Genomic DNA, 16,363 nt, shown 5'->3' with positions numbered 1-16,363 from the left:
CACCCACCCCCTTCCAGAATCTGAAGAGCTTTGACTCAGCTTTAGAAAAAGAAAAAAAAAACCCAATTAAGTTTGCCTTTAGGTATCCCCAGTGTCAGAGGTTGAAGGATGCTTTCTTCCCACTAAGCTTGAAAGGATCTCACCTCGACAATGTTTTGCTGTGTAAAAGATTCATCAAATGGTTTCCGAGAGAGACCCTTGGCTTGTTTGTTTTGGTAAGGGCTGTCTGACGGAGAGCAAATCTGACCAGCAAAGACACCTCAGGGCTTGTTTGAGCCTCTTATTTGATGGGAAAGTGTTTTCTGTGGATAAAACAGCACCACGTACAGTTGAGCAAACTCTCTTTCTTTGTGGCTGGACAACACACGGGGTCATAAATATTGCAAGGGACCCCCCCCCCAGAGGATGCCTAAAAGCAGCTCAAACAGCCACTAAACACCACAACAATCAGACTGGATCTGCCAAGTCAGGGAGAGCCTGTGTCTTCCGAAATGCTCCTGAGCTGCTCGACTCTTTCTCTCTCTCCCCCATCTGCTTTGTTTACCCTTCATTGCAGAAGGCACACAAATGGCTTTCATTCTTCCCTCGCAGGTATTGACTCTGGAGAACTTCAAGGTTGCAAGAAACTTCATCAAGCCAGTGTGGTGCTGTGGTTAGAGTGTTGGATGAAGATGGGGGAGGCCTAGTAGAAGCATCCATCAGTGGCTATTAGCCACAAGGTATAGATAGAGACTCTGGGGCAAGTGATGCTCTGTCTTCTTGGTGCTTGGAGGGGGGCAACAGTGGGAGGGCTTCTAATGTCCTGGCCCCACTGGTGGACCTCCTGATGGCACTGGTATTTCTGGCCACTGTGTGACACAGAGTGTTGGCCTGGATGGGCCTTTGGCCTGATCCAACATTGCCGTCTCTTATGTTCTTATGTTCTTATGAGCAAGAGTCCAATAGCACTTCAAAGGCTGACAAAATTTGTGGCAATCTAATCTGAAGAGGGGAGCAGTGGCTCACAAACGCTCCTACCCTGCCACAAATGTTGTTAGTCTTTAAGGTGCTCCTGGACTCTTGCTCTTTTCTACCGCTACAGACAGACTAACATGGCTACCCATCTTGCTCTTCCTCCATGAGAGGCCCAGGTTTGAATCACTGCTCTGCCATGGAAGTGCGTTGGGTGATTTGGGGCCAGTAATAATAATTAACAATAATCATATGGCATGGTGTGTAGTATAGCCAGGAGATCCGAAGATGGTCCGGCAGACAGAAGATCTAGCTCTTTTAGCGTTATGCACCACTAGGTGGCGAGCTAGACTTATTTTGGGGCTGAGAGAGCTCTTAAAGAGCACGACTGACCCAAAGTCACCCAGCTGGCTTCATGTGGAGGAGTGCAGAATTGAACCCGGTTCTCCAGATTAGAGTCCGTCTCTCTTAACCACTACACCACACCGGCATGCTGGGCCAGTCACTCTCTCTCTTGGCCATATGCTACCTCACACGGTTGTTGCTTGGAGGGTAAATTGGAAGAACGGATAATGATTTCATAACCTACATCGGGTCCCCATTAGGGAGGAAAAACAGGATAATCCATCCATCCATCCATCCATCCATCCATCCATCCATCCATCCATCCATCTGCATATTCATCCATCCATCCATCTGTCTGTCTGTATGTATGTCTGCTTCTCTGTCCATCTGACTGTCCATTGACTCCATCCATCAGTGGCAGCAAAACATCTCTTTCTTTAAGGTCACAAAAATAATTCCATATCGACGAGCCCAGGCCAAAAAAAAAATCCAAAGAAAAACAGCTTTTTACAGTGCTTGGGCCACTTTGACTGGCCGTTTTGGAAGGTGGGCTCAATTGCATTCTACCCCTCCCCTCCCCAACCCCCCTCTTCAGGGTCCACCCCTCAAATCTCTAGGTATTTCCCAACCCGTAATGGACATCCCTACTTGGGCCAGTTGCACACTCTTATCTACCTCTCGGGGTTACTGAGAAGTTAAAATGGAGGAGAGACGAACAATTTAAGTCATGTTGGGTCTTCATTGGGGATACACAGGGGTCATTTCCTGCAGGAGTGCACAGGAGCGGAGCTCCGGCAGTAAAGAGGCCAGGGGGCGGGCACATGCAACAAGCCCCACCCCCTGCTCCCAGCAGCCCTCAGTCGGAGCAAGAAGCAGCCAGGTAAGTTGCAGAGCCCCCCCGGCCCCCCAGCCCAAAACAGTCTAGTGGCACCTCTAAGGCCAAGTTTTATTCAGGTACAAGCTCTCCCTCCTCTGTGAGGACAGATCTGCACGTCCCCCCCCCCCAATAGCTAGCAATCCAAAACAGTCCAGTGGAGCCTGAGCGGTGGGTGTTGCCTTCTGACACACTTCCGGTGATGTAAGGGGCTGTTGCATATGCAAATAAGTTATGCTAATGAGTTATGCTAATGAGCTCCTGCACCTCTTTTTCTACAAAATGACCCCTGGGGATACACACACACACACACACACAAACCTGTGTGTATGCACACACATATATATATTGTTATAAGTATGACTGCCAGATCCAGGTTGGGATATACCTGGAGATTTTGAGGGTGGAGCCACAAAAGGGTGGGGTCTGGGGAGGGGAGGGATTTCCATGGGCTATAAAGCCCTAGAGTCCACCTTCCAAAGTGGCCATTTTCTCCAGGTGAACTTATCTCTGTTGCCTGGAGATCAGTTGTAATCCCAGGAGATCTCCAGCCCCCACCTGGAGGTTGGCAACCCTAACTAGAAGGTGGCTCTGTCTGTTTAACAGGAAGACGTCATCAAGAACATCCAGTGATTTTGTGAAAAACAGTCATAAAGCACAGCAAATGCATCGTGCCCAATAAGTCCCCAGTGCTGGAAGCCACTACCACTTTTCCTGGAGAATCCAGACCTCGGGCAACTAGACAGTCACATCACTTGGATGTCTCAGAACTCAGTTTTACGGAGCTTCTCTGACTTTCAAATCTGATTCACATTCACCACCGTCTCTCTCATCCTTACCCACACACATCGATGATGAGGAAGACAGAAGGCTGCCCGCTGGTGTGACGGGCACTGATCTTCAGCTACTGGGTTCAAAAGGAGCCGGTTGAGAAAGAGGGGGAAAAAGAGACACTTTGTCACATGCTGTCTGGAGTGCGACTGAGCAGCTTTGGTCGTAAGAAGCATCAAAAATGCCGTAGAAATGGAGGGGACGGCTGGAGATCTATGGAAGGAGGGTCATGAATGACAGAGGGGGAAAGCAGACCCAAGTTAGAATTTTGGGATCATAAATGAGACAGGGAAGAATTCAAATTCAGCTCTTTGCTTCAAAGGTGGCCCTACGCCAATGTACCTTTCCTCTTCCAGTTCATTGCATACAACTCAGGAGGGAATATGCCCCAAGGAGGAACTATTGTACATTCACTTGTATACACATGAACATACATGTACACACATTCTTCACTTGTACACACATAAACACATCAATATGCCTTATACTGAATCAGCCCACTGGTCCATCAAAGTCAGTAGCGTCTATTCAGACTGGCAGCGGCTTTCCAGGGTCTCAGGTAGAGGTCTTTCCAATCACCCCTTACCTGGTCCTTTTAATTGGAGATGCCAAGGATTGAACCTGGGACCCTCAGCATTCAAAGCAGAGGCTCTTCCACTGAGCCACAACTCCCACTGTTAAAATGTGATACTCCACCTACAGTCAAGTGTCATAGGCCACTGAGGAGCAAAAAACTGCCTTATACTGAGTCAGATCATTGGTCCATTGAGATCTACTCTTGTCTGCTCTGACTGGTAGCAGCTCTCAGGTGGAGGTCTTTCATTTCACTTACTGACTGGTCCTTTTAACTGGAAATGCCAAGGGCTGAACCTGGCATGAACTAGCTGATGAATTAAACTTTGTCACGAATTTTGGCCAGTTCGTGGTTTGTGAAGCAATGTTCACAAACTGAAGAACTGCCATGAATGTTCACGGATTTCGATTCAGTTCTGCAGTTTGTGAAGAGCAGATCACAGAGGTTTAAACCCCTGCTTTCTGCTCTTCACCAAAAACAGCTGTTTGGTTTAAGTGGCTGAAAGCTGTTTAAACCCCTGCTTTCTGCTCCCCACAAAAAGCAGTGGGGAGCAGAAAGCAGGGGTTTAAATTTTAAATGGCTCACAAACCAATATGAACTGGGTCAGTTCATGAACCAGCCTCCCTGTTTGTGTGAGTTCATGGTTTGGTTTGTGGTTCAGCCTGTGTGTCACACTATATCAGAATTAAAAGGTGCCTGCAGGCTCCCAAAGGTTGAGGATCCCTGTTTTAGGGTATATACTCATGCACATGAAAGTTGGCAAACATGTGCATTGTGTTGTTCACACCAAAAGGCAACCTCGCATATCAGGAGGATTGTAGGTAGTCTGCTCTCCCATTACGTGAAGCTGAGTGCCAAAATCATCACAAACACACAGGGCTCCTGCCAAAATGGAATCAAATCATCTATGGCTAAATCAAAGCTCATAACGAAGCATTGGTGGCTTTTAAGATTAGCATCTTCATTCACACAGGTTGGCCGAGCTGCAATGAGTTGAATGAAACACGGTCTGCATTAAAATCACTTTCCAGCACTGAGAGATGTTGAGGTGGCACCGGAAGATCATCTACCATCTGGATGAGTGAGTCAGACCTTTGTAACAACTGGTTGAGTGCCAGGGAGGCTCAGTCATTCCACATTTATATGTCATCGTCAAAGCCCCTGCCTCTGTCGTTTAAGTATATTGTGTGATGATTAACCCTGAGTTCTGCCCTACATGAGAGCTACAGAAGGCATAGGAGGGGGAAGAAAATGGCCGGGCTGGCTGCAAAAATGCCCAACTGGTGTCAGATACTCGGTGAACGAGCAACTCTGTGTACAGAAGCCAATGAAAAATATTTGCTGTAGCTCTTGTACACATTGGTGTACGTGTGTTCAATGCCGCCAAGTCATCCTATCGTCAACAGCCTTGCTTAGGTCTTGCAAACTAAGGGCCAGGGCTATTTTTGGGCAGGAACGCACTGGAACGGAGTTCCGGCTGGCTCTCAAGTTGGCCACGCCCAGCAGGAACTCATTAGCATAATAGGCCACAACCAACAGCAGAAACTCATTAGGATTGGCTACTTTAGGGGTGTGTGGCCTAACACGCAAAGGAGTTCCTGCTACAAGAAAAGGCCCTAGGTTTTGACAACAAACAAGGTAAACAGAATAACAAGCAAAGGGTGGGTGTGGCTGGATAACCACACTTCTGGTAACATGGGGGTGCGGCCTAATGTGCTAATGAGCTGTACGCTCAGGGGTGTGGCCCAATATGCTAATGAGTTCCTGCTGTTGGGTGTGGCCTATTATGCTAATGAGTTCCTGCTGGGCTTTTTCTACAAAAAGAGCCCTGCTAGTAAGGGCCATGGCTTCCTTTATCGGTGGGTTCCCAACATGGTGTGTGTGGGCACCCCGGTGCCCACGGACACCTTTCCTGGTGCCCACTAAGTGTTTTTAGAAATTGGAAGGGATTAGGTGGAGTGTTTGTCCGGTGGGCCTTCTGATTAGCTGTGCGGGTTAAAAGGCATCTGTTCAACAGAGCTTCTGCCTGAAATCATAGAATCATAGAGTTGGAAGGGACCTCCAGGGCCATCTAGTCCAACCCCCTGCACAAGGCAGGAGATTCACAAATACCCCCAGTGGCTGCTGTTGAAGAGTTACTATTACAGTTTTACATAACCTAACTCCTTGACATTTTGTGGTCGGCTCTGCCTCTTGCGGCAGCCATGTTGTAATTGGCTCCGCCTTTGGAGGAAGCCATGTTGTGATTGCGCCCATTGCCCTGTGTCAGAATTCCAAATGTGCCCACAGGTTCAAAAATGTTGGGGACGCCTGCTTTATTGGGGCAGTCCATCTCGTGTTGGGTCTTCCTCTTTTCCTTCTGCCTTAAAACATTTTTGGGCATTTTTTTTGTCTTTTCCAGTATCTCTTGTCTTATCAAGTCCACATTTAACCTTTTATAACTCAACAACTGGACAAAGGGGCCTCATACTGAGACACTTGCCAATTTGACCATTTCCCACAAGGTTAAGTTCACCTGTTGGGGACCCCAGACTGTGAACTCCCATCACCATCACCACAGCCCAGTGATGGCAATCCCTGGAGAAAATAGGAGCTCTGGAGGGTGGACTCTATGGCCTTGTACCCCATTGAGGTCCCCGTCCTCCCCAAGCTCCACCCTCCAAACTCCAGGAGTTTCCCAGGCTTGATCTGGAAACCCTACCTCCACCATCCCCAGCTGGTGGCCAATGAAGATCTGGCAAGGCTAGGATTCTAATACAGTCCAATTGGAAAGACAGGAGTCAGCCCATCCTTTCTCTGAAAGCCAGAGTCTCCCAAAACAAATGACCTGGGTACAATGAATAGGAAGAGGAATGCTCATATCCTTCCCCCATGCACTGCTGGAAGAATCAAAACCAACATGTGACAAAGGAAGCCTCGGAACTGCTCTCAATCCTTCTGGGAGGCAGGATGTTTCAAATTATTGCCACTTCAAAGGAAGCCAACACAACATCGTCCCTACAAGCAGAGTCCCCCGGGGAGATGGCAGATCGTTTCCTGGCTGTACAGTGCATTGCCCAAGAGACCGGAGCAAGGAAATGCACACCGGGAGAAGCACTATTGATTGGCCACCCTCCTCCTTGACGGAACAGACATAATGCAGCCGTGTCCTAGTGTTAGGGTTGCCAACCTCCAGGTGGGGCCTGGAGATCTCCCACTATTACGACTGGTCTCCAGATGAGCAACATCCGTTCCCCTGGAGAAAATGGCTGCTTTGGAGGTTGGGCTCTATGGCCTTGTGCCTTGCTGAGGTTCCTCCCCTCCCCTCCCCAAATCTCACCCTCCCCACCCCCAGAATCTCCAGGTATTTCCCAACCTGGAACTCGCAATCCTACTTAGAGTATCAATTCTACATGGGACTTTTCTTTTTTTTAAAGTACCAGGTGACTTTCTGCCAACATTTCACTTTTAGGGTGTAAGTGGACCCGGTTCTTTAAAGGGGTCCAACCACTGCTTGGCTGATCTGTCGTCATAGTTGACTATGGTTGCTAGCTTCCACAACAGCTAGAATGACTTATGCTCAATGTTGGAAACAAGACAAAACTCCGGAAATCGGGGATTGGATAAAGAAATTACTATTTATGGTTGAGATGGACAAAATGACAAGGAAACTTAAGAATCTTGAAGCAGAAGAGTTTTATGCAGACTGGAAAGACTTTAAAGATTACTTAGAGAAATATTGGGATGTAAAGGACAATTTAATTTGCTTTGACAGTTATTGAAAAGCAAGTGTTACTAAAGGAAAATTAGTTAAAAGAGAAGAATAAGTGAAAGAAGTGTTACTGGTATACTATGATGAAGAGATAAAGGAAAAGCAGAAGTAATTTTAAGAATTGGGCTGGAGGTTGGAGCACTGTGGGAAGCCAAGGGGGGGGAGTAGGATAGAAATAAGGATGTATAATAACCAACATTACAACTTGTATTTGACTTAATAGTATATCCTAATAAAGTGTTTTTTAGGGGGGAAACTGACCTCCAGATGACAGAGGTCAGTTCCCCCTGGAGAAAATGGCTGCTTTGTTGTTGTTGTTGTTGTTTTGAATAACAATTTTATTTGGAAATAAAAATATTGAACATGAATAACAAACATATTTCCAAGTATAACAACAATATGTGGAGAATCTCCACTATGGTACAGTATAGTATGATTGAAAGGCTTGATTCAAAAATGTAACGTTGCAGACAGGAGTCGTTTCATAGAAAAAGAGCTAGGGGAACTCATTAGCATAACTCATTAGCATATGCCACACCCCCTGACATCACCGGAAGTGAGTCTTAAGGCCAGACACCCCACCCCCAATGGTTCTGGCCACCGCCGCTGACCTTGCAGCTCCACTGCCGAGCCTCATGAGGGGCCCGGCGGTGGACCTGCAAGGCCGGCGGGAGTGCAAGGAAGCCCCGCAAAGGCCCTCCCTGGCCCCAGGCAGGCAGGGGTGGGGAGAGGCAGGGAGGAAGCAACTTACCCTCCCTCTTCTCCTGCTTCCTCCTGGCTGAATGAGGGCCGGAAGCAAGGCAGCCGGAAGCAGGGGGCGGGGCTTCGTCATGTGCCCCGCCCCCTGTACCTCACCTGGGGGAACTGCGATCCCCCGCGATCCCCCCCGAAATGACCTCTGGTTGCAGAAATGAGTAACCAGAACATTATTTAGAATAACGTTAGAAGGTAAGAGATTAATGCATAAGTCAGTTGACTAGTCTACAGCTTGTTTAAAATAGTATCAGATCCATTGAAGGCAATTCTTCCAGGAAGGTAAAGAGAAAATGGCTGCTTTGGATGGCGGACTCTATGACACTGTGCCCTGCTGAGGTCCTTCCTCTCCCCCAACCCCCCCTCCACACGCCCCCCCTCAAATCTCCTGTTATTTCCTCATTCCTTGCTGGCAACCCTGCAGTTGTATCACACAGCCGAAAGAAATCAATTTGCTAAGCGTGGAGGGGCATAAAACGTATGTTAAACTATATTGACAAGACTCAATTTGCAATTGGCCAGACAGGCAGTACAGTATAACGGTTAGAGTTGTTGAGAGTCTGAGACAGTCAGGAGCAGATGCCTAGTCTGCCATGAAGATTGCTGGTTAACGTTGGTTCGAGCATTCGAGGACCCACTAGCACAGAAATTGCACTTGTAGGGTTGGCAAACTGCGGATGACAGCTGGAGATCTTCCGGAATTACACCTGATCTCCAGATGACATAAATTGCTTATTCATCTGCTATTTATTTATCATAGAATCATAAAATGTAAGAGTTGGAAGGGACCTTGCAGGTCATCTATTCCAACCCCCTGCACTCTGCAGGAGAATAGCCGAAAGATAGCCCTACAACATACCCGAAAGATGGCTGTCCAGCCTCCGCTTGAAAACGTCCAGCGAAGGAGCACCCACCACCTCCCAAGGCAGTCTGTTCCACTGCTCAACCACTCTTACAGTTAGAAAGTTTCTCCTGATATTTAGCCGGTAACGACTCCCTTGTAATTTCCACCCATTAGATCTAATCTTGCAATCTGGAGCAAGAGAGAATAGATCTGCTCCATCTTCTACATGACAGCCCTTCAAATACTTGAAGCCTGCAATCATGTCCCCTCTAAGCCTTCTCTTTCCCAGGCTAAACATACCCAACTCTTTCAGCCTCTCCTCATAAGACTTATTTATTTATTTAAAACCTACATTCCACTTGTCCTTGAGAAAATGGCTCCTACTGCATGGAATTATACCCTACCGAGGTCCCCTCCTTCCCTAAACCCTGCTTTCCCAGGCTCCACCCCCAAATCTCCAGATATTTCCCATGCCAGAGTTGGCAACCCTGGTGGGGGGAGGCTGTGGTGCGGGCAAAGCTCAACTGGTTTCATTTTATTAAAAGCAGGCTGGAAAAATTCACATTCCATCCTGCCAAAATTAAGTTCTGCTAAGTCCCACTGGTTTCCGAGGGAGGGAATTAGCTTTTCTGTTGACATCGATGATGCTCGCAAGTGCTTATCTTGTCAGCTGGCATGAGCACATCGTGATTTCACAGTGAGCGGACACAATCTTGCAAACAAAGCCATAACTAGCTAATTTTGCTCCCGAGGCAAGAATATAAAATTGTGCTACCCTGTACTTTCATAGTGCCCTGATCTGGATAGTCCAGGCTAGCCCCATCTCGTCAGATCTCAGAAACTAGGGAGGGTTGGCCCTGGCTAGTATTTGGATGGGAGACCACCAAGGAAGTCCAGGGTTGCTACTCAGGAGTGGGCCATGGCAAACCACCTCTGACACTCTCCTGCTTTGAAGACTCTATTGACTCACCAGAAGTTGGCTGTCGAGACAGTGTGTGACTGCAAGAAAGAAGGCCAATGCTATGCTGGGGATTATTAGGAAGGGTATCGAAACCAGATCAGCCAATATCATAATGCCCCTATATGAATCAATGGTGCGACCTCATTTGGAATACTGTGTGCAGTTCTGGTCACCACACCTTAAAAATGATATTATAGCTTTGGAAAAAGTGCAGAAAACAGCAACTCGAATGATAAAAGGGTTGGAGCACTTTCCCTATGAGGAAAGGTTAAAGCGCTTAGGGCTCTTTAGCTTGGAGAAACGATGACTGAGGGGAGACATGATTGAGGTTTATAAGATTATGCATGGGAAAGAGCAGGTAGAGAAAGAGGTACTTTTCTCCCTTTCTCACAATACAAGAACTCGTGGGCACTCCATGAAATTGCTGAGCGGTCGGGTTAGAACGGATAAGAGGAAGTACTTCTTCACCCAAAGAGTGATTAACACATGGAATTCACTGCCACAGGAAGTGGTGGCGGCCACAAGCATTGACGGCTTCAAAAGGGAATTAGATAAGCATATGGAGCAGAGGTCCATCAGTGGCAATTAGCCACAAGGTATAGATAGGGGCTCTGGGGCAAGTGATGCTCTGTCTTCTTGGTGCTTGGGGGGGGGGGGTCAACAGTGGGAGGGCTTCTAATCTCCTGGCCCCACTGGTGGACCTCCCGATGGCACCTGGTATTTCTGGCCACTGTGTGATACAGAGTGTTGGACTGGATGGGCCTTTGGCCTGATCCAACATTGGCATCTCTTATGTTCTTATGTGACTTGACGGCATTTTCACAGTAGTTACGTGCGTAAAAAAAGTAAATACATACCTTTTCTGCACTCCTCGGCTTCGCGCCCCCCGAGGCGAGTGCCTCGCTTGTCTTGCCCTTGTTATAGCTCTGCTTGCAAACATCGGCTAATTCTAAATTCCATCCGAACTCATATGGGGCTGGAGTTAGATGGGCAGTTTCCCAGATATCACTGTTGCCGCGTTATGCTCTAAAGAGCCTGCTGGGTGCCAAGAATCACAAAATAGTAATACAGTCTGGCAGCCCCTTGCTTCCTGTGCCACAGATAAGACTAGCTGGCGGCATGGTCCTGAAACATTATAGTTAGGAGGATGGAGCTTCAACAACTCCCTCTCTCTCTCTCTCATACACATACACACACACAATCCAGGAGGAAGATACAGCCATAACTCTCTAGCTGTGCAACAAATGCAGGAAGGGTAACCATTCTAAGGGCCCCGACTGAGACCTCAATAACTTCTCAGAGGAAGGATTTACTCCTTCACAATTGCTTCGAGCTGGGAGTGGGCTCAGCTGCACAGGGTAGGTCTGTCTTTGAGAGTGAAAATATATTCTCCATACAAGCAGGGCCCTTCAGAAGCCTGAGTCGGAGGCTGTACCAGGGAAGTGATAATAGATTGCATGCGGTCGGACACAGTGGTGGGCCTCAGGGGTGCATGCGTACCACCGGAAAGAAGCGAGGAGAGAGCTGGTGGAAAGCACTTTTTTTTTTAAAAAATGACAATTCGTCCAACATTTGCTTTGTCCCTAGGGTTGCCAGACTCCCAGTTGGGGCAGGGATTCTCCCCAGTTTCGGGAGTTCCCATCTGCTGCCAGCCAGCTGCCCATCAAGGGAAGCCCCACCCCTGAACAGCCCAATCAAGTGTTGACCTCTTCGGCACGATGACGTCACACGGAAGTGACATCATCACACTGGGCGTGTCACATGGTGATGCTCTAGCATTTTGGTCGCCCCGCCCTCCCCCTTCAGGAAGGCTCCCTCCCCACCCCCCAGTCGCCACGTAAGTAGACCTGGCAGCCCTATTTGTCCCCATTCCCTGAAATAAATATTGCTCTGTTTTGTTTGTCTCACTTATACCCTGCCTGTTTCCCCAATGGGAACCCAAAGCAGCTCGTAGCATTCTCCTCTCGAACAGTTTATCCTCATAACAACCTTGTGAGGAAGGTTAGGCTGACTGGCCCAAGGTCACCCAATGATCTTCCATGGCAGAGTGGGGATTCAAACCTAGGGCTCCCTGATCATAGCCAAAGCACTTCCCAACAGAAACTATAGTCCTGTTCACAAGTTACTCCACCACCACTCAGCATGACACTAGCCATGCCTGGTTTCTCACCTCCCAATCCAATGGTGGGCAGAAAATACATTTCCTTCATTTTGTCTTTCAAAGAAGAAGAAGAAGAAGAAGGAAGAGGAGGAGGAAGAGGAGGAAGAGGAGGAAGAGGAAGAAGAGGAGGAAGAGGAGGAAGAGGAGGAAGCTATGCAGTACAGTCTCTACCATTTAGCAGGAAAGAAATAAACAAAGCTAGATTTCTATCTAATACATTTAGTTCCTGATATTAGATGGCACACCTTCTTGTAGCATAAGAGTCCAAGCTGTAGCCTAAAGCATTCTATAGATAGCTGTCCATCATGATATAGCATAACATATCAAAATGTAGTGGCATAAGGTTAGCACGGCTTCCTTCTGACATATAGCCTAGCCATTTGCCCTAAGCACCAAGTGGTCTCTTGGATCCAAGAAGGAATCTCCCTTGATGGAACTTTCCAGATGCTAACATCCACTCCTAATTCCCCCCTCCCATCTAGTTACACCACTGAGCACAGGTTCTCACGATTAGCCAGTTACTACATTCTTGAATCCAGCCTTGGAAGAGATAAGGATAGTATCAGGAGGAAGGCCGAAACTACTGACATCTGCAGGCCTGCTAATAATCATGTTCACCCCTGAGGGGAATAAGGCTGCTTTAGCTCACAGTATTTATTAGGATCTCATCTCATCTTTTATCGTTAGGAAATTATGGCCATCACCTGCCAGTGCTCAGCTAGTCGGTGGCTAGAAGCAAGCTCGCCAGACAGGTGGGTAGTGATTGTGGTTGATGCATGATGACATAATTTCCAGAGAGACCTGGAAGTGCTACTGTCACAACAGTGCAATGGTTCCCAAGTACCTACCTACGATCCGGCGGGGGACACATGCTTCCCCGCCGGAAGATTCTTGCTTAGAACACAGGCATTGCACTATTCCATTGCCCAGACATGACATAGGCATGTAGCTGGGCGACGCTCTGGTAATGGGACTGGAAACTTGATGGTACCATCGAATTTCCAGCCCTATTGCTAGAGCGTTGCCCGGCTACGTGCCTACATCACGTCTGGGCGACAGGATAGTGCAGCGCCTGTGTTTTCCCCGCAGGAATGGTCCCGTGAAGAACTATACATTCTCAGCCGAATTAAGGTAAGTACTTGGGAGCCCTGTCTAGCACCCACCGCGAAACTGTGGACGAGTGTCACCCTGGCATGGTGCCGGTGTTTCTCTTTCCGGTGTTGCACCGAAAGTGCTCTCATTGAGCAGCAGTGACAATCAGTGCTTCCTTCTGAAATAAGTACCCGCCTCCCCCTGTCTCCTGCTGGTTTTGCCAAGCCCTGCCTGGCAACCTTACTTATTGTGGTATAGGGACAGGTTTCTTTTAATTTTGTTCACATTTCAGTCCTCCACTTTCCGCTGTTGGTTTTGTCAAGTCCCTCGCATTGTGTGTGCACATTTATCATTTCCTATGCAATTTAGATAGTATTTATATATACCGTGGTGGTCATTTGTACTTGTAATATGTATATCGTGTTGATTTATTGACACACGTGAAAACAAAGTTGGAATCCGCACAACAGAAGATCTTCCCTAAGGTTTTTAGTGCTTTGTGTTAATTAAAGCATTTCCAGACCCCCCTTCCCCATTGATTGTTGGGTCAATAGGACTAAAATAATGCCTCACAGGTACTGTTGGTTTGTTGACATCATCCATTAGCTACGTCCATGAGGCTTGTTGGGAACTTTCCTAATAAGTTCAGTTGCCTAACCACTCATGTTCAGGGTTCATATTCAGGGAGGTGAATCCAACCATCCTCCAAAGAGTCTTCCACCAGCCCAGGTAGCCTTCCTGCTGGGAGCCAAAAATTTATTGCAGGAAGCAAAGATGAGGCAGTTCTTTTGTACAGTCTGACAGCTCCCTTTGCCTGATAGTAACTTTTTCTTTCCCGCACTCGGATTATAGCTCCCAAAAGCAATCTCATAATGTCTCAGCTTGGAGGAAGGCTTCAAACTTTGCTCGGTGGAGTGGTAGTAGAAAACAGCAAGAGTCCAGTAGCACCTTAAATACCAACAAAATATGTGGCAGGGGGTGAGCTTTCGTGAGTCACAGATCAGTTCCTCAGTTCTGAAGAAGTGAGCAGGGACTCACGAAAACTAATACCCTGCCACATATTTTGTTCCTCTTCAAGATGTTTATGGGCTCTTGCTCTTTTCTACTGTTACAAACAGACTAACATGGCTACCCATCTTGATCTATCTCCATGGAGTGGTAGGATATGGATAGGATCCGCCCCAGTCCCAGGACCACCAAGCAGACAGCCAACATAAGGGGTTTCAATATACATGGTTAATGCCGTTGGATCTTGTAACTCTGCATGCAAGAGGATCTGGGAGGGAAAGGGTTAAGCAAATTATCTTATTTGGGTACATTTGGTAGTTGGCCCCACCTTCTCATCAGTTAGATGTTGAGCCTCTTTGGCTGTTGCTTGCCTGATATAGGACCTCTCTTCTTTTCTCTCTTACCTTGGCTTGGAGCTGTAGCAAGTTAACATTTTTGAAGTTAATCTGTTCACAATAAGTAAAATGTACCTAGACCCTGTTCACATGGAGGATTTGCCGTGGGAGAGCGACGAGTGCATGGCGGATTATCTGGGCGCGATCACACCACAACATCTGGGAAGTGGAGCGCACCCATGGCAAACCCATGGCGTACCGGCGAAAATGCATGATTAAAAAATACCTGCTTGGAGGTACTAGCAACCGGTTTGCCACGGGCCGCCTCCAGAGTCCCTTGGTGTGATCACGCTGGCCACGGCCCCGCGTTGTTACGCTGGTGTGGAGGGAAGGAACCGCAGCATGCCACCGACACGTGGGATCATGTTATGGTGGCTCTAATTGTGGCAGTGCAAAAAGCCCTACCTCCCCCCCGCATTATCCGGCCCGTGTGACCGGGACCCTACATGAATGTGTCATGTAAGATGTGCTTCTATTTTTGTAAGTAAAATTGCTTTCTCTTGTTACCATGGGAGTCAGATCATCTTTGTAATTAATTTGAACAGCATTTTCCCCTTAACTGGGACATGTGGAGGATCGGGGATACTGCATAAAGCTTCTGTGCTTCCAAGAAAGAAGATTTTTTAACCTTTAACCCAGTGGCAACCAGTGTGAGGTTGTGGAAGGCACAACATTATGAGATAAATGTTTTTAAAATTCAGTCTTGTGTACTTGCATAAAGTTCTTACCAGAAGTGACAAAGCGCAAATCTAGGAATTCCTGGATACTCTATGGAAACTTTACCATAGAGTTTCCAGTGATTCCTAGAGCTACCCTTTGTCACTTCCAGTCAGAACATTCGGTAAGTACACAAGGCTTTTTCTTTTTTTTCTTCAAAAAATTTCCTGCTGTGGCTCTGAGCAGCAGTGGGCAACAGGATTTGGGGGGAGGGCATCCCCTGTCCCACCATGGGTTTGACAATCCTATGTTAATGCCATGATTCCAATAGAGGGGAATGCTATTTTACATTTTTTTTTTTCAACAATCCAAGTTTCCCATTGTAACAATCGTAATCTGGTGAGAGAGAGAGAAAATAGACAGCCGATAATTATGCAGGGAAACATACCAGGTGGTTCCTGGATAGAAGACAAAAGATAAGTGAGGAAAGGCTACTCAAAAAGCAATAAGGAAGGTGGCACTGAGCATAGAAGGCTGAAGGAAGGCGTGAAGACAGGAGCCAAGACGGCAGGCAAGACAATTGAGTGTCGAGGACGTGATGGGAATGTACAGTGGACAAATCTGTAGAGGGCTTTTCCTTGGCGTTCCAGATCAGCAGTGTGAAAGATTACTCTGTTTGTCTCTCCTAACGCGTCTACGAAATCATTCAGCAGAATTCTGTTGGAAGGGAGGGAGGGGGAGAAAGGGTGAAATTTATGTGGAAGAGAAGAGAAAGGCAGAGATGAAGAGAAGGTCCTCGCTGGACACAAGATTCCTATCGGGAGCTATAATCAGAGCACGGATATTCAGTTGCTAGAAAGAAAAGGTTATTATCCAGCCAAAGGGAGCTGGCGGACGGTACAAAAGAACCGTCTCATCTTTGCTTTTCTGTGATAAATTATTGGCTCCCAGCAGGTATTTGCTTTAAACTCGATATACATCTCTCCCCCACACACCTGCCAGACTGTGAGTGTATGTCTCTGTGTTATGTATACTTAGTGGGTTCGGAATGAGATTAGTATCACATGGTACAAGTAGATTTGCATCTATTCTTCTTGGCTAGCATCCTTGGCTTTGATCTTGGTTTGATCCATATTATAGACTTGTAAGTACTAAAGGAAAAACAT

The 16,363-nt window shown here is 47.3% G+C and overlaps 1 non-coding gene across 1 annotated transcript; it reads right to left on the bottom strand.

The window, feature by feature from the left end:
* Positions 1–3,601: 3,601 nt before the first annotated feature.
* Positions 3,602–3,673, bottom strand: TRNAS-UGA. The gene has a single exon. It is a non-coding gene; the product is annotated as a tRNA-Ser (tRNA).
* Positions 3,674–16,363: the final 12,690 nt, after the last annotated feature.

Source organism: Gekko japonicus, unplaced genomic scaffold (genome assembly GCF_001447785.1).
Source record: "Gekko japonicus isolate JY-2015 unplaced genomic scaffold, Gekko_japonicus_V1.1 scaffold1281, whole genome shotgun sequence".
In the NCBI taxonomy this organism is placed as follows: domain Eukaryota; kingdom Metazoa; phylum Chordata; class Lepidosauria; order Squamata; family Gekkonidae; genus Gekko; species Gekko japonicus.
Note: the sequence above shows the minus strand (reverse complement) of the source record. Positions and strands in the feature narration are given on the sequence as shown.